We start from the raw sequence: 18699 nt of genomic DNA on the forward strand, positions 1-18699 counted from the left end.
CTCAAGCAAAAAAATGTTTCCACACTCTTGTCTTAAAAGTAGTTCAGTGTTTCATACAGCAATAACCCTGAACTCTTAAGAGTACCCAATTCCCTACAAATTTTAACTCCGTATGTTTTCTGCTACAGCAGAATCTGTTTCAGGTTCTTTGGATTTCTCTCCCCCCCCCCATCCCCTTTGGTGGCCATTGGCCAGCTCTTAAAACTGCTCAGCCATTGCCTTCTCAGTCCATTCTTTTATCAAGTTCTCCCACCCCACCCCCGCCGCCACCACTTTACAGTAGTGTACATTCCAGACTTCTGTCATCTGTTCTAGAACTCTATGGCTCCTGACCTATCTAGGTGACATTTCTAGGCACTTGGGTCCTTTGAAATGACTGCTTATCTCAGACATGCAAATAAGGTAATTCAGTCACTAGCTAACTTTAGAACCCCACCAACCCACATTTACTTATGCTGGCCATTTGTGGCTCAGTGGTGGCCTGAAAGTATGTTATTTTCCTTGCCCGGCTACCTATGGGTGATTCTTATCAGGTGCTGCAACCTCCCACAGTTGGTCTTTGCCCCCAAAAGGCGCACTCTTCCATTGTCTCCCAAGACAGGTGGATGTCAGTGCCTTGTCTGGCTACCTATACATGATTCTTATCAGGCAACCAAGCAAGTGGCTATTTAAAAGACTGGTTTGTAGTTTATCAAACCACGTTGCACTATCTGAATTTATTAGACTACTTTACCTGAAAACTTACACATGAAAATGAAATATAGGCAGCTGACATCAAGCAAAGAAATCTGCTCCATATCTGAGTTTATATGTGCATTCAACCATTGGTCAGTCATTTAAGGTTGCTTTCTGAAACATCAAGTCTGTTATCAAGCTATTTAAAATGCTATGTCAGCAAGCAGAGACAGGAACAAAAGGAACATTTCCAGAAAGCAGAGAAATGTAGAGGAAGTAATAGAACAGAAACCAGTTACACCTGCCAAACAATGACTCCACCTATTAACATCACAGAGACTACATTACTGTGTCGAACAAGATCAGACAGCCTCTTTTTTATTTTCTATAGCTATATTTATGAAGTTCGGGGATAAGGGTGATTTTCTATCAGTTCCCTAGTTCAAGGAAGCCAGCAGCAGAGAGCTAGCATTCATTTGCTCCGTGTCCTTTATCACAAAACAAAAACAGCAGGGAAAGAAGGGGAAGCTAAGCTCGCATAACTCAAGCGCCAAGCTGCAATCATAAGTGAGAACCAATCGGAACAGGAATTTGGTTGAGTAGGAGTCAAGTGAGTCATATCACATTCACAACTCTTCCTCCCCCAGGCCCTGAAACAAAGCCCAGGAAAGCTGTGGAGGAAAATAGGAATGAAACACCTGAAAACTTTCATTAGTTTTACAGAACTAAAGACTTGCCTACTAGCATGAAGAGCAGACAAAATGAGGGAGAAAAGTTGTTTCTCTGCTCATTTATAAAGAGTGAAAAGTTGTCATGCAGGGACACTTCCTGTCCCCTCCCCTAACTTATTACAAGACAGTTCCTTTGTTCAGTTTAAAGGAGGCATCTTCAACCTTTTCAGGCCCAGGACTCACTTTTAACCCAAACATGCATTTGGGGGTCTATTTCTCAATTTTTTACCGTATATTTGCATGGTGGTAGCGCTCCTGTTGTGACTTACCTTGGATCAGGCCACACTCCACTACACTGGTGGCCAGTGCCTTAAAGGGACTGCCTGTGTTTTATGTTTTAGAATTGCAAAACTAAACACTAATAAGAAGTGTAGATATTTTATAAGCAAACATGGTAGCCAGCCAAATACCCTTCAAAGCTTAAAAACTAGGAACTGGTAGCCAGCCAAATACCCTTCAAAGCTTAAAAACAGGGTACCTGATATTCAGAGAAAGAGCCAGAAGGAGCAAGAATGGCTGTGCAATCCCTTCTGTCTGTATGAGTGAGAGAAGGTTGTGTAGTCTGCTTTCTCTTGGGTTTGATCTTTGCATAACATGGGCAAATGCTTTCGAGGAAAATATTATTCAACCTATTTATTTCCTCCATCACACAATGCATATAATATGTAACTTAACTCCCTTTCTTGAGGTGCCTGCACTGTGCTTAGGTTACTTCATGCTTCTGATAGTGCCACAGTTGCAGTCTGCATTGTGTTGACCTGTGGTGGTCTGATACCACATACAGGTCGCATTGCTTGCTGGCTGAGGACTTATGAACACATAGAATAGCAGCAAAACTGAAGTGAACTTAACATTTTATGTGGGCTCCACTCTTTGATGCACCAGACCTTTTCCATTGGCCCATTGTGCCATGTTGGCTTGTTATGACTGGTGTACCTGTGTGGAAGCACCAGCTGCTACTGTCATGGACTACGGCCATCATTACATCGGAGCCCAATACCACTAATCCATCTTCAACTGCCATCGTGTCATCAAAGCAGCTAAGCCAATGGCATCCATAGTAAGGTCAAAGTCCAGACCACCTGTGACATGAGACCAGGCTAGGGAGCGGAGTGCAATTATGGACAAAGAACACAATTAAGCAGCTTTTATTAAAACATATGAGATTATACACTTCTGAAGGATACTTTGTTGGCACAAACTGGTTGTGCATTTTGGGGACCATGTGACTGACAATGCTCCTTGAATCAGTAGTAATCATTATGTTCATTTTCTCCACATACACTGTATTGCTTGCACATTCTTTTGCTTCATTTTTACCACACCCTTTTCCTAATTACATGAATATTAGAAAACCTCATGTCCTTGGACATATGTCATTTGCTTCATTTCATTGTCAAAGCTACCTTAAATCAAGCTAAGAGTACATTTTGTTCAACAACATTCTTGAGGATAAAGCTGCCAGAACTATATCCGCTTTGTGAACACACTTTCTGCTGTTAAATGTACAGGAGATTCAAGATCAAAATCAACAGCTCCTAGTCTATGCATAATTGCACACACACTTTTCTAAAGTCTACATATTTTAAATATCTAAAGTCCAGGCAACTCTTTTGAAACACCCCGTAAGCACAAAACAGTATAGATAAGTGCATCTTTTAATTGTTCCTTTGTGTACAAAAGTCATTACAATATGATGCTAACTGCAAAAAAAAACTACAGTATAAATATGAAACATATCTGACTGCTAATGGTAAGCAGCAACTGTCCCTTGGCAACCACAACTGAAGAAACAGAAATAGCCTGTTGCCCCTCCAGAAGTTGTTGGACTCCCTATCCCATAAACCCCAGCCAGCCTTGGTCAGAGATGATGGCAATTGTAGTTCAACACATTTAGAGGGCACAAAGTTGTGGAAGGCTGGCCTAATGTTCCAACCTGAACTGCCCAAATACCAGGTTTATCTATATATAGGCACTCCACAAGCCAGTTATCCATTGCTTCACTTCCATTTGTGAAAGCACTGTGAGCTCAGAAAGCCCACATTTCAAATAAACTTGGAAGTCCAACATTACTCTCTCTTGCACAACTGGAAGCAACACTAACAGCCTCGGCTGGTCATGGGGGCGTCTGGTATGTCCCACCAAAAATTAAATTTCAAATCTGCCATTGCAGTCAGTCTGGTGGGTGTGGTTTTGGAGACGGACCTGAGGGTGCCCTGGTATATGGGCTCATGGGGGGGGGGAATTGTTTGAAGGCCCAGATGGGGGCTAACAGGCCATAAAATTTCCCCAGTGGTGGCCAGGTGGGTCTACCCTATTTGATCTGTGTCATGGGGGCGGGGGGCTTTAACACAGGATCAACCCTAATGAGGCGATCAGTCAGACCGATTCAGGATACATACCCAGTGCCTAAGCCAAAGCCTACTAGAATCTGTAATCAATAAACTTTAGGCCATTTTTAATCCCAAGATGTTGTCATGTCCTTTTTGGTACTCTCACACCACCAGTCCCCAGTGAACCTGGGCTCACTATGCCTGGGCTCGCAAAGAATCAAGTAGCATTGCAATTACATACTCCTTGTGCAAACAGGAAACAAATACTGGGTAAAATTTTTGTGTCTAATATGAGGCAATATAAAAACAAGAAGGTTTAAGTAGGATCGAATGATGGTTTTCTTTAAGCAGCAAACTAGTTAGAATATTTTTAGTGTAATTTCTCATGAATGAACTGAACAAAAAAGAAAATTCTTAGCTTGCTGTATCCTGATTTAGGTCCCGACAGATCTGTTGACTTATGGTCCTGAGATACTCAGTCATGGACTCTCCAACTGATGTGGTACATGTCCTGCCTTAAACTTCCACACAAAATCTCTTGAAATCAGCCCCACATGTTCATTTTCTTGAGAGGGAATTGATCTGGCTATTTAACATTATGCTATTTAGCTGATGAGATGGCAATAATACTTATCACCACATAAATGTTTAGTACAGACTTAGCAAAAAAAATTGCTTGGCAGTCGTGGTCACTTGAAGTCTCAATTTCAAGAGTGGCCAAAACTTGTACACCAAGTCTCTTTCTGACTCGCATAATAATTACCCAAAACTCCAACCAATTTGACCTACTACAGAGAGCACCTCCAGGAAGTTGGACAAAAATTAAAACCACCACCCAAGCATAATCTAATAAGGTATCGTCTGAAATACTCTGTCCAGTTATGGTCATCTGCAGGGGTGTAGAATGGGGGGACTGAGGGGGGCCATTGCCCCAGGCACAGTTTTTTGGGGAGCACACCAAGGTGCCCTGCCCCATCGTGAACTGTTGTGTCCTTCTCAATGCCGCCCAGCGCTGCTTTGGCCCATGGTCCCGCCAGCCCCCATAGTGTGCCATGCCGCCCTGGGCTCTGGCAGGGAATGCTCTGCTACTGTTCATATGTGTTCGAGAAAGCTGAAGTTAAACTTTTTTTAAAAAAAGTCACGGGCTGAAAGAACCTATCTTATCAGCAGGCTGAAATGATTTGGCTGTTTTTTTTATGGTGGGAAAACATTGCCAGATATATGACTAAATCATGACATTCTGCAAAAAACTAATTTGGGTGAGGTGAATTCAGGTTAAGGAAAGCTAACGGTACAAGGACTAATCAACAACTAAATGGAGGCTAAATAGTTGGAGAGATAAAATTCTAGAATAGTTATAAGAATGAAAGAATAAGAATAAAAGAAACTTACAGAGTTAAAAAAATACTGGCAGTGTTCTAGGAGAGAATACACACCCCAACGATTCCTCAACCTTCTAGTATAAGGAATCCCAAATTCAAAAATGATTTTTTAAATATGAGAATGACTGACTATGTACACACTATCACAAACTTTTACCATGTAAAAGAAACAAGTATAATATGAGATAAGCAGAACTTTTTTGGAAGGCGAGGGGAGAGAATGAGAAGAAATGAGAAGAACTACTGTAATTTACAGGAGCTTTCTAAGAATGCCTTTTGTAAAAGGAGGCCCTACAAAATGGAATGAAAACTTTCCTACCACGTTCACACATATCTCATAGTGTGGTCGTCTGACAGCTACACTGTCGTAATTTTAGACAGTTGAACCTCTGCTCTAGGGTTTACACAAGATCAAGTACTTGTCACTCTCAGAGCAGGTATAGTGAGACAGAGTGGGCAAACAGTCCATTTTTCTTTATAATTACACTCCATTAACCTTCTACATGAGAGCTCCCCTGTGCTTTCATACCAACAACACCAACTCTCCACATCTGATAAGTCTTTACGGAGTCTACAAGACCAGTAAGTGTAACAACAAAAACCAAAGCACTTTAATATTTCAGACTTAAGCACAAGCCAAACAAAGTTCTTTTACTTAACAATAAATATATTGATAAATTATTTATTATTATTTATTGTTGCTGCTGCTGCTGCTATCATCATCATCATCATCATCATCATCATCAGGCAAGCCCAGCATGAATGTTAGAGTCCCCCAGAACCATTGTCCTGGAGTTCTCCAAGTCCACACGACAGACCACTCTCACTCTCAAGTCAGAGAGCTTACTGGGCAGAAGGAAACCAACAGCATCCCTGTTCCGTCTGTAATGCTCAACACCAGGTTCAGAGCCTCAAACCCAGCTGCTAGGCAGACTGGTCTCCTAATTCAGGTACATAGCCGTGTTGGTCTGACGCAGACGAAATAAATAAATAATATAACATTGTCCAGTAGCACCTTAGAGACCAACTAAGTTTGTTTTGGGTATAAGCTTTTGTGTGCATGCACACTTCTTCTGACTTCTGAAGACACCATTTATCTGAAGAAGTGTGCATGCACATGAAAGCTTATACCCAGAACAAACTTAGCTGGTCTCTAAGGTGCTACTGGACAATTTTTTAAATTTATTTATTTATTTGGTCTCCTAATGAGAGACATGGAATTTTTATGGAAAACTGAAACATCCCCCCACCTCATCGGAATTGGTGCTGCACTGAATTCCTAAGCGAGCAGAGCTAAGCTGGGTCCAGTCCACCCAGATCTTGGTAACGGCCAATGACTAGCAATCCCTGCCTTTCCATAAAGCTCAAACAAATGAAAACAACCACCAAAAATGCAGGTTTTAACAACTGAGAAATCATTCATCATATCAAAATGCACGTTGAGGTGCTCTCCCTTCATTGTGGAATCTTCCCAACTGAAGAGTGTTCAGCAAATGACATTACAGAATAACTGTCCAATGAGAATATAAAATAAAACTTTTTTAAAAAATGTAATTTCCCTTCCCTTTCCAGTAAAAATGTCTAAATAAAAACTGGTTAGCAAACATTAGATCTATCTGTTTTTCAACACTGAGCACATAAATGACAGCCTACTCTTAAAGCTGGGTCTATTAATAATATAGCCTCCTTGGGGTTCTACCTCTGTATCAAGAATACTATTTTTCCTTATGCTTGTTTATAATGATGAGGTGCTGCTGGTCCCCCCTTACACAAAAATGAAAAACAAAACAAAACACGAGAAACACAGAACTGAAGCAATCCATAATACGATCAGAGTTTTTTTAAGCGTTGCACACACTGGATAAATATAGCCAACCAGTTTACCACAGGGAAAATGTGGACAAATTCTCCACTTCTTAAATGTGTGAACTGCAACAATACAAATGACCATAACTGGCTTTGTACTGTTCTGTGGTTGCTGTGCTCAACCACTAGTGATTGACTCATTCTTGGGTTGAGTATACACCATACATTTAAAGTACATGACTTCCACTCAAGAATTCTGGGAACCATAGTTTACCCCCCACAGAACTCCAATTCCCATAACCCTTAGAGCTTCCAAATTTCTGGGGGGAGGTTGTGTGCTTGCAGCAAGTGAAGATATTGGTTCTACCTATTCATTCATCTATTGCTACAGGGTTATTGTTTTTCTATCACTAGCCTCCCCCCCCCTTACTGGAGCAGAGTTTATTCTGTTCCACCAGATTTTAAAAAGTGAACTCAGAGCTAATTGTCTTTGTGCTAGTTTATCAGCCAATTAATGCAATGCATGTATTTATTTATATTACACTTTCCACAGATTTGTGTTCACACTAGTTAATGTTTTCTAGAAGATCACTGCCCTGTTTTGTGTTTAAACTGGTTATCCAGTGTCTACAACCCAAACAGAATACCGAGGACCCCAAACGTTCACTTTAACGAATTAAAATAACAATTGTGTATACACAAACACATATCTCTTCATCACAAAACAGTAACAACCATGACTTCAGAGATATCAGAGTATAATTTATTGTAAAGGAAATGAACTACTACAAAAACATGAGGGGGGTTAGAACCCCAAATGCCTAACAAAAATATCAAGTATTTAAGAATTTCATAAAACACAGAGCCAACCACTGGAATTGTGAATTTTGAAAACCATTAGGGAAAAGCAGAGGAAATAAACAGTACCTTCAAAGGAAGCTCTGGCAACGAAACTTTAAAGTGCAGAAGAACACCTTCCTCACTAACATCATTAGGTACAGATATTTATCCATCAACATGGAAAATGTTTCCAAAGAATGAAATTTGGAGAATGTACTACTAAGCAAACATGTGTGTCTTTGAAGGCATGGATGGACTGGAGGGAAAATAAGAAGGTTTCACAGTGACTTGCCTAAGACAAGGTTAGAGATCCTATATTTGCATAGGAATTTGAATTAATACTTCTGTCTACCCACAAGGGTGTCTAAAGGACCACCCTGAGTTAATAAAGAATGGACAGAAATGCTAGAGAAAACAGCAAGTTTAATATTAAAGCACCTCATGGCACCTCATGAAAATAAATTTAGAAGTTGCCATGGGTGTGATTTCTGTTCTGAGCCCATGTCCCATGCATAAGTGACATTGGTTAAAAAAAGCATCATACATGAAGTGTCCCTAGATTATTATGCTCTCCTCCACTCACAACCGCCAAATAAACACACCATTAAAATGTCCCTATCCTCGCAGACGGTGCTGACTGAGCTTGCTTTTTTGTTGATGAGCAAGTTGTTTAGAAAGACATATTCTTAGCCTATATTAGAAATTCATTTTGAGGCACAAAGGCAGCTGAGTCAGTCAGCATTTAGTGGTGCATTTCAGAGGTTCTTTGTCATGGAGACCAGGCATTAATATTCCCTGAAATACTGCTGAATGCACAGTCATATACAGAGGATGGAAAGTTGTATAAAATCTTGTAAACACATCTGTCAGATGGATAGTCTCCTGAATGATTAGATTTTTTAAAATTACATCTCGTTCTTAAAGAGAAGTAGTGAACAGGCTTTTTATGTAAAAGAATACACTAGGCACTGCACTGGATATTTTTTACCCAAAGCCACTCAACTTGCAGCAGCAGCACTTGCTCCCACATTTTATTTGCAGAGCAGCTTTCTTAGAACACCTTAAGCTGATAATAAAACAAACCCTCTGTGCAAGGCAAATAGGCCAGTCCACAAGTTACATTCACACACCAAAAAGGAACTGCTATTGATACCACAAATTTGCTTTCTGCACTGTTTACACTTTTGGGGGAGGGGGGGCCTGCCTGGTGCTTTAAATATTACATTCCATGACAGAGAAGAACCAATAAAAATCGTTCAAGTTTGGATTGTCTAGGGCTGCCATTCATACGGGGAAAACATTGCTTTGATGCCCTGTTTGCATTCCATTTCTAATAACAAGGATGAAGGTCTCTGGTTTCTATGGTAACTCAGATGGGCCACAATAGAAGAGCCTTACAAATGTTCAAAAGCTGAAATGCAAAATCAAATTAAGCAAGAGTTCACACTACTTTGTTGAAGCTAGAACACTAAAATTAAAAGCAGTACTATGAGTATTGCTTTTGGACCATGATATCCAAATGATGACTATCCCGTATTTCTTAAAAAGCTAACAAATATGAATAGATGTTTCCTTTAAACTTGGAAAAACTTAGAAAAAAATATTTCTTACTTATAGTTTAATCCTATTCTCAAATTACTCCTGCTAGATGTGGATAGGAGTGCTACAAAATCCCGTTATTATTCATTCATTCATTTTATATACTATATATGCTGACACAGTGCTAACATTACCTTTATGTTATACTACTACTGTATACAGTTTAACTTTGCCTGCACATGACAGAGGGCTACATCATTCGGTCCTCATGTCTAAAGAACTTGAGTAGTCAAGAAAAAATTGCCGGATGAGAACTCTGCCAGCACTAACTCTGCCAGCACTTGTCTTCTCAGAACTCCTTTCCAACCTGCAAACGCAAACCTCAGCACACCCAAACAGAAACCCCAACTCCACGGCTATAACTGGGCTTCAAGGACAAGGAATGCCCAGGCAACTAAGAACGTGTATGGATGGGTCAACAGAGAATACTCAAATGCCCATAACCGGAGACTGTGTCTTTCCTGCTTCCTACCTGTGAGAGGGAAAGTGGGTGGGCAATAATCCTCCCTTACGCAATGGGTAGGAATAGCGTCCCTTTCACAATGCATACCTGCAACTTCTGTAAGAGGGTCCTGATGGCCATGAACATACAGTAAGTTCCAACTATGTAACAGTGCAGGCAATGGGGAAGCACAAGATATATTTTATTGGTGAATGCCAGCCATTCCAGGTAATCTGTACCAGGGCACATGGAAAGCGGGGGAGGAAGAAACCAGAAAGAATTCCAGTGCAACTCCCTACATTAGATAGGAGAGTATTGTCACAATAGGGGAAGCTTTGAACACAGACACAAGGGAAACTGGTAAGGAGCTAGGCTGAGACACAGAGAATGAAAAATTACCAAATTGCAGTATCTTCTCTCAAGAATGCACCCACCAACACCTAATGAATGCCTGTGACAAAGCGTTGTGACTAAAGTTCTTTTCAGTTGTGTTTCAGATTAATTAATTTGCTTTGGTTATTACTGTTTTATACTGCATTTTAATGTTTGTTTTCATTTGTGAGCTTGCCCAAATAACTCCTGCTATGGAGTCCCTATAAAAATGTAAGAAAATAAATGAACAAACATGAGTGGCAGCAGCTCACAACTCATTACCATCACCATGTTCCTCTGGCCTCCGTTCAGTGGGCAATGAGACAAGGATCTTCCCCACTCCCAGTTTAATGCAGCTCATAAATGAGCCCTACAGCAAGTATCCAGCGTGTAAGCCAGGTGCCCGCTCTGGAGTTGCCATATTTTCGGAAGACAAGGTTATTAATGGCTACGAGTTACAGTGGTTATAAGCTGCACTCCCAAATTAGACGCAGCATTTCTCCAACTACCAGTTCCTGGGAAACAACAGTAGGAGAGCAATGTTTGCTGTCATATCCTTATTAAGGGCTTCCTGGAAGCATCTGGTATGTCTCTGAAGGAAACAGAATGCTGGACTAGATAAGGTCTTTGGGTCTGATCTAGAAGGGGTTCTTCTGTCCTGTGGTTAGAGTGGTTGATGCCCATTGGAGTGAGATGTATGGAGTCTATTCCTGTTGCTTCTCCATTTTTATGTTTTGCTTTGTGGATGTTACATTTGCATGTCCCAGGGCAGCATTCAATCTGCTGTCTCTCAGGCAGATCATGGGATGGCTTCCTGCTGCCGTTATAGCTTCCATTCTTCCTTGTCCAAGTAACTCCTTCCTGTCTCTATTTCAAAAAGCTTGTTTCCCTCAAAAATACACCACTGCTTGTTTGTTGAATTCATAGTCCTTTGGTGGAGCTTAAATCATTATTCCAGAATGTATCTCACCTATTATGTTCTATGTTAGTTTATTCAGTGTATGCACTGCTTAACACAGCCAAAGGAAATCCCATAGTGATTTACATGCAAAGACATGAAATAAAACAGAAAATCCTTTAGATAATACACACGCACACACACATATATAGAACGACCACTTCACGCACTTAAGCACAAACACCAAAAAATAAGTGACCAAAAGCCAGATCATTAGTGCTGACCAAATGTCCAGGAGAATAAAAACACCAGAAGAATGACGAAGTTGGTACCATGCAAGCTTCCCTGAGAGAAACCTAGTTCAAAGGCACAGGCCATATCTTAACGAACATGCACCCTGGCTGCTGGGTGGGTTCCCATGCCAAAAAACAAACATTACTGAGTTACTACTAGAAGGTTCCCTATGTTGCTCTGCACAGACTCAGAACCAATATGTGGGACTACACAGAGGCCACTTGCAAACTAAGGGTTGGTTCACATATACATATACAATCACTTGATTTCTCATCAGTCAATGACCAACAACTGAATATGTGAACTGACTCAACTGATGAGCACTGTGCTTAAGATGATATTGATCAATGAGAAAGTTCAGTGGTGTTTCATTTATATTGAGTGATGATAACTTGCATGTGAGGAACATGCATATAAGAATTGGCCCTTATATATTTGCTGTCCATGTGCAATGCCAAAAGAATATAGAATGCAAAGTACTTTCAGAATGAAGTAACAATTTAAATATATAAATACATAAATATATAATATATATAAACAGACCTTTTGCTGCTACTTATTGAATCAGATAGTTTGAGAGTTTTCACAGCCAACTATCAAAAGTTAAATAAAATGCTCCTTAATCTATCACTTTAAAACTACTCTATATGAGCAATGTGGTTTGCAAGTTTTCAGGTTATAATGCCTATGCCTAGTTGTATACCATTTCTCCACAATTTCTACATCAGTTAAACTTAAACATTTCCTTTTCCCAATTAAGGACAAACCAGAAACAGTCTGTAATATCCATAGCTACCTAGGATATTCTATTACAAGTTCGGGCAACAGGTAGCTACGGAAGGCTTGGCTTCATTTGATGGCAGCAAGAAAATACAGCTGAGCCTAGGGAAAAAGTAATAATCTTCAATTGCAGATATTGTAAAATTTAAAATAGCAAGAAAGAGCATTAAGATCCTGGACAAATGTTTCATTAAAACCTCCAGATACTTGCCCTTCATAAATAATTCCTTTTTTGAGTATTGCCATTTACAACTATGCAAACTCCCTTGCTACTTTTCAACTCACAATACTGTTTCAATCTTACAAGGGAATCATTATATAAATGTGTACACCATAAGAAAAAAATGCTTTGATATGCTAAATTTCAGCTGTAAAAGATACTTGTAGAAACTATTTCCAGGATCTACTTCAAAGACAGCAAATAATTTACTTCTGACTCACAAAGAACGCAGGAATAGAAAATTCAAGGGACACTATCAAATAGTTTGAAATGCAAAATTGTACTTCACAGGATATGCCTTGATTTCCTAATGTATAATATTAAATCTATAAATAATAATCTGTATTATTCAACAAGCAGGGGATAAGGTGCTATGATAGTTTAGGACCAAAATAAACAAAAAAGAGCACCATTTTGCTAGTAGCAGTATCAAGGATCACAGAAAAATATGACTGCTGAAGTTTGAGTATCTTATGGTTGAGCCAGAAAAAATATTTAAAGGGAAGATGGCAAAGATATGCTTTTGATGTAACCCTCAATTAATAAAATATGTTCACTGACAACAGAAGGGCTGAAAATCGTAAGTTTAATATGTGTTCATGTGCCAGTTTGCCATATTTACTAAATTTCATATTATATGAAGTCTTTCATTATTGACATTCACATGTCTAGCAAGTATCCCACTGTAAGAACAACCCTGAATACATTCCTTTGGAGCAGGAGTGGGGAACTGGATCTGGCGGGAGGGTCAGCTCCTTATCTCCGCATACGCCCACAGGCCAAGTGTGATGACAGTTGACCCACCCCCTTATCAATTGCCTAATGGTGTCAGGTGATCCATGTTTGCCCACACAGTTTGAAATCAAGCCAAAAGTGGGTGGGAATGCATGCAGCGGTTCCCAAGAGCTGATAGTCAGTGCCTGGGCAGCGCTTGTGCAAGGAGCTTTGAAAGCACCACCTGATTGCGGTGCCTGCAAAGTGCCTTTCATTCAAACCCTACCTTTACATGCCACACACCTAGCATCATTCGAGGAGACCAAGTGAGTGCAATCAAGAATATGAGGCACCAGTTCCCCAGCTCTACTTTGGAGGCTTGCAGCAAAATGCTCATCCAGGATGAATAGTCATTTCTTCTGAGCAAGTGCCGGCTTGCTCAAGCTGCTGTTGTGATGGGATGCTGAAGTGTAGCTTGCAAGGTTTCTGATTTATCTGCAACACTATACTGTAGTAATAGCAATATAAAAGTATATCCAGGTTCCCCAGAGGTGGGAGCTATCAGCCGTGTAAAACAGTTTTGGTGTACGAAAGCAAACCCAGCCACAACTTTTACTGAAATGACTCGGGTACATTTTCAAGTAAGGGCATGCACAGTGTGTTAATGTGTTTAATAGCACGATGAGCTGCTTTGCTGAAACAGCTTCTAAAATCTGGCGGTTCTGCCTCTGACAGCACTTGGAAAAATCCACGCCACCCTGACACAACCACCACACTTGACACAACAGATGTTTGAGGGCACGGGCAGCCTTGAACCTGCCGAATAAGCATGTAGCTGCACTCAGGAAGTAGCTGGAGTAAGGGGAGTTGCAGGGCTTTTCAATGACAAGTGGAGCAGAGCTGAATGTGTGTCAACTGAATGGCACTTTTAACTGCAGCAGCACAAGCCTGTGTGAACTGCTGCAACTGAAGCAGTCCCTTGTGATCAGGCTGCCCAACAAATCAATCCTGAAGTTGCTACCCTTAAAAGCACCAGGACAGAAATAATCAAACACTTTGTTCAAAATTAAGCTCAACCTTCCCCCACGCCTCCAAAATCCCTCTTTGACATTCTGCCCTTTATCAATGAATGGAAATCTATCTTTTTTACCAAAAATGTACAGATAGTTAGTTAATTAAAAATATCAACAGCACGAATCAGGATTCTCAGCAGTTCCATGAGCAATACTATACCAAACACAGCAAACTTAATTTTCAGGCTAGAAATAATTTTAACTTGGCAAATGTTTACCAGCTCAGTTTGATCAGCTTGGAGAGAAGCCCACTTCCATTAACTACATTATAGTTTGGTCTGGTGAATTCAAGTAAAAAAAACCCCTTAAAGTTCTTCACACTGGGCTTTCCCATGAATAATATTTTAATGTATATGAATGAATAAGAATCTTTATAATTGAAAGACCACTCTTCACCTCTCCTTGGAAAAAGAACGAATACTTATGGAGACTGCTTATATGTATTTGTGTGTGGGTGATAAAAGGTGAAGTTACAGATTTTAAGAATTATGATTCAACTTTTTTGCACTGTAGCCAAGTCGTCACCCAGTAAGGTTAAACAGAGGAAATAATAGAACCACGTTTTGAAGCCATTGCCATCAGACAGCTTTATTTTTATCGGTAAAAATCAGGTTAGTAGGACCATTTTATATTCTGCTTTAAAATATAAATATCTATTAGTGAACGAGCAATATGCTACCAGATTCACAATCTGGGCAGATTTAAACACTTCTTTCATAGGTTCTGTGATACTGCAGATATATGGAATGCTTTTCTTGGATCTGTGACCTCAAAATGAATTCAAGATTAATTTCCATAAGTTGTTGTCAACCTAAGCAGAAAGCATTGCAGCATCAATTGCCGAGATTGCCATCTAGTGGGGCTCTTAAGGTTTTCAATTAAATCAGGTTTATTACTGAACCACCTGAATGAAAACATTTGATAAAATCAAATACCTCTTATCATATACACCACTGAAAATTACTCAACATGGTCATTAAGAATAAAGAAATCTTTCATTAAAACAAAAAAACTTTTAATAAAAGGTTAGTATAATAATATTTATCTGTGATATATGGACTGCAAAGATTAGCAGCAGCAAATCAGGCACTTTTACAAACCGTATATTTCATGGTAAAGGTGACTGTGCACTTGTGTATATTTATGGATGGAGAGAGAAAAGAAAAATGAACACACACATTACACATTTCAAACAACATTTAGCTTTAGCTGATCATACTAAAGCTAGTTTTAACTACCATCCTTTAAAATTTGACCATGTTTAAATAAGTCCCAGCTGTATCAGTAATTACATTTTATTAAATACTTAAGGTTCAGAAGACTGAGAATGTGAAAGATGTGAATAATTATGTGTGTGAGCCCATGTGGAAGCATACACACACCAACATCATTAGAAATACTAAACATGCTGATGAAAAAGCAGATATAAAAACAACACTAATTTATAAAGAATTGTTTTATAACTTTAAAAAGATAACACTAGGTGCCATTTCTATAGTTCTAAACCTTTCAATGTTTTTCTGACTACAAAGTGATGAATATGTTTCAGTTTTAATTGAGATATAGAAATTTTTGCAGCAATTTTGGAGTTTGAAATGTATTTTTAGCAACACAATGGCACAAAAGGCCAGTTCATACAAACTATGTGTCATTTAATGTTGGATAATTAACACATTTGGCTGCATCACATATTTTGTACAGTTTTTTGTGTTTTTGCCCTAAATAAAATTCACTTGGCTGGCATGTCAACCTAGGTATCTAAAAAAACTATTAGACCTGATAATAGCTTGCCCTCAAAATGTAAAAAAAATAATTATTAATGTGGCTGCAACAGCATGTTTACAATGGTAAGAGTTGGTTGCTGCTACCTTGGTTTGCAACTCTTAGCTTTAAGGTGCAGATTTAGATTCAGAAGGTCAACACAGGCTCAAGCAAACAACACCCACCTCAAACAACCTCAAAACTTATGCCAATGACTAATTAATGGGTGTTTCAAGAGCTGGAAATAAGCACAAAGGGTCCCCCCTTCCCAAGTTATCAGTTTACACTCTCTCCACAGAGCAGCAGCTGGGTACGTTGGCATTAGTACAGAAGTTAGAACCAGAAGTTTGCCCTGGTGAGTTTTGGAAAAATGAACACAACTTGGTGTGGCAGTTCCAGGTAGTTGCAACCCTAATGTAGCTCCTTTGAAAAGACAGATAATACATGATGCAGGCAGATCCCATTCTAATTCAAGCATTAATAGAGCAATATGGGACCTGCTTCTCTATGGCCAAGCACGCACCACAGTGATCCAACAAACATCTATAGAGGAACCACATGAGGCTGGCAAATGATGTGTTCCTTCCCCCAATACCAACATCACTGGCCTCTAAAAGAACAAAAATGTGAGGTCTGTAAGTCTATTCCCAATCTATTTCAGGAAGGCAGTACCCCACTTGAAGAAAGTGAAATAGAAAGGGGGGGGGCACAAGGCCATATTCTCTGTTAAGTTGTGGGTAAACATATTAGACGACACAGCAATTCTTCAAACAGCTCTTGTTTATTCACAGGCCAGAACAGAACAGAACTGAACTGAAGGGTTCAGCCAGCCTGCTTATATAGAGCTCCACTAGAACGCAACAGTAACCATTTTCTGAAACTATCCAATCACTGAACGTCACTTTCAATCCAGTATCCCCCTGCTGGCCCAGGGTAAGAACTTCAGTACATAACGTTCTCCAACACTGTATTGCCACAAGTTATTTTTAGGAGGTGGCACAGAGGTCAGCTGCAGAAAAGTGCAATGCTTGGGCAAGATAAAATTGGGGGTCAGGGATTGCAACAATCAACACTGTAATAGAAGCGGGAGTAAAGTATAAAAAAGAAAATGTCAATAGGAATGCATTAGAAAATACTGTATAGCCACAACTAACAAGGAAAGCCAGGCTAGTGGAGCAGTTAATAGTGTTGGACTGCGGCTGGGGAAATCCAGGTTCAAATTCCCACTCAGCCATTTAGCTCACTGTGTGACCTTGGACCATCCACTCTCTGGGCCTAACCTGTCTCTCAGGGTGGTTATTAGGCTAAAATGTGAAGTGAGAAGTAAGGAGAACTTGCATCTTGGAGATGCACAGGTTAAAAATGCAATATCTGTATTTATACTTTTTATATATCATTGGTGTGACGCATTCTCTTATCTCAGTGGGTTGGGTGATGGTTCTAAAACTTACATTAAACTAGTTCTCGAACAAAACTCATGAAGCCAGGCGACAAAAGGCGACAACTTTAGGAATATGCACAAGCAACTGATGCTTTCTTCAGCATTCATAATACAAAACTGCTTTCCTTCAATTCTATTCTATACAGTTCCCTAGTTACAAATCACTTCCTACTTTAAAGAAAACTGTTGATGCAACCTTAAGTGGGTCTGAGTGGTAGCACAGTTAAAGTTTCCCTTGCAGAATCAGCATGTCTTTAATGGCTGAGATTAAAACTTTAATAGGACATTTTCATTGCTGAAGGCTCTCTAAAATACACAGTGCATTGAAAGTTAGGAACTGCAAAAGTTGGGACAAGGAACAGATTTGTATTGTAACTTTGCTGAATACAGAAAGAGATCACTTAAACGGCTTATGGAGCAGAGATGTCTGCTTGCATGCACTTTTTGATAAGCTTGTCATTTCAGCTAAATAAGTTACAGGAAATTCAAATCAGCTGTTAGTTATTCAAGAACATGTGTGATTAAATCAGGTAAGTAAATATGTAAAATAGGCAACACTTATAATTTATACAGCATTTCAAAAAGCAAACTGAATTGTAATCCCTGCCATTGAAGAAAGGAAATGATTTAGCATGTACTGAACTGACTAAATCGCTCTCCAGTATAAATGGCCACTTATTTTAGATTCAGCTTTTAACAAGTAAGTGGCCATTGAAGTAAGTAAACACTTATTGGCAATATGAATAGCAGACATGCTGACATGCAAATCTTGTGTTAACAGTCTGCCAGCAGTAAAACAGGGGCATGATTTGTCACAGCCTCACCACTACTGCATACTAGGCACATCTTATTCCAAACACCCATGGGGAGGGGAGCTGCTCAGACTGAATGTGCAATTTAGATAGAACATAGCAATTGTGAGAAAAATCTAGGCAGTTGTCTGGGAGTACCTGTGACACCACTAGGTAAACAGTACCTCCTCCTCCCCCATGACTGCCTTGTTTTGTGACCTTTGAAAATTGCTTAATTTTTTGTACCAAGTCAAGCTGCTCACACACTTTACAACTGAAGTATAAAACTCCTTTAAAAATGTGGCAGACATCAGCAAGGACATGACACTTCATCTGCAACAATGCCTTGCTATTTGATGAATGGACAGCTTTCTTCTAAAATATTAGCTTTGGGACTTTCTAGGGGTATTATTTTTTAAGGTGAATGAATAGTTACTTGAATATGGCTTCCCCACCTCTTTTTTTTTTTTAAAATCCACCCTGTAAAAAAATCCATAACTACCTGAGGGTAGTTATGCAGTAAGAAAGTACTGCATAACTACCCCCA

At 39.6% G+C, this 18699-nt stretch overlaps 1 protein-coding gene across 5 annotated transcripts in view; it reads right to left on the minus strand.

Annotated features, from left to right (window-relative positions):
- Positions 1 to 18699, minus strand: part of PHF21A (PHD finger protein 21A) — a 132300-nt gene that overhangs the window by 34648 nt on the left and 78953 nt on the right. The gene's annotated exons all lie outside the window — the stretch shown is intronic.

Source organism: Podarcis filfolensis (assembly GCF_964270895.1).
Source record: "Podarcis filfolensis genome assembly, chromosome: 1".
Classification (NCBI taxonomy): domain Eukaryota; kingdom Metazoa; phylum Chordata; class Lepidosauria; order Squamata; family Lacertidae; genus Podarcis; species Podarcis filfolensis.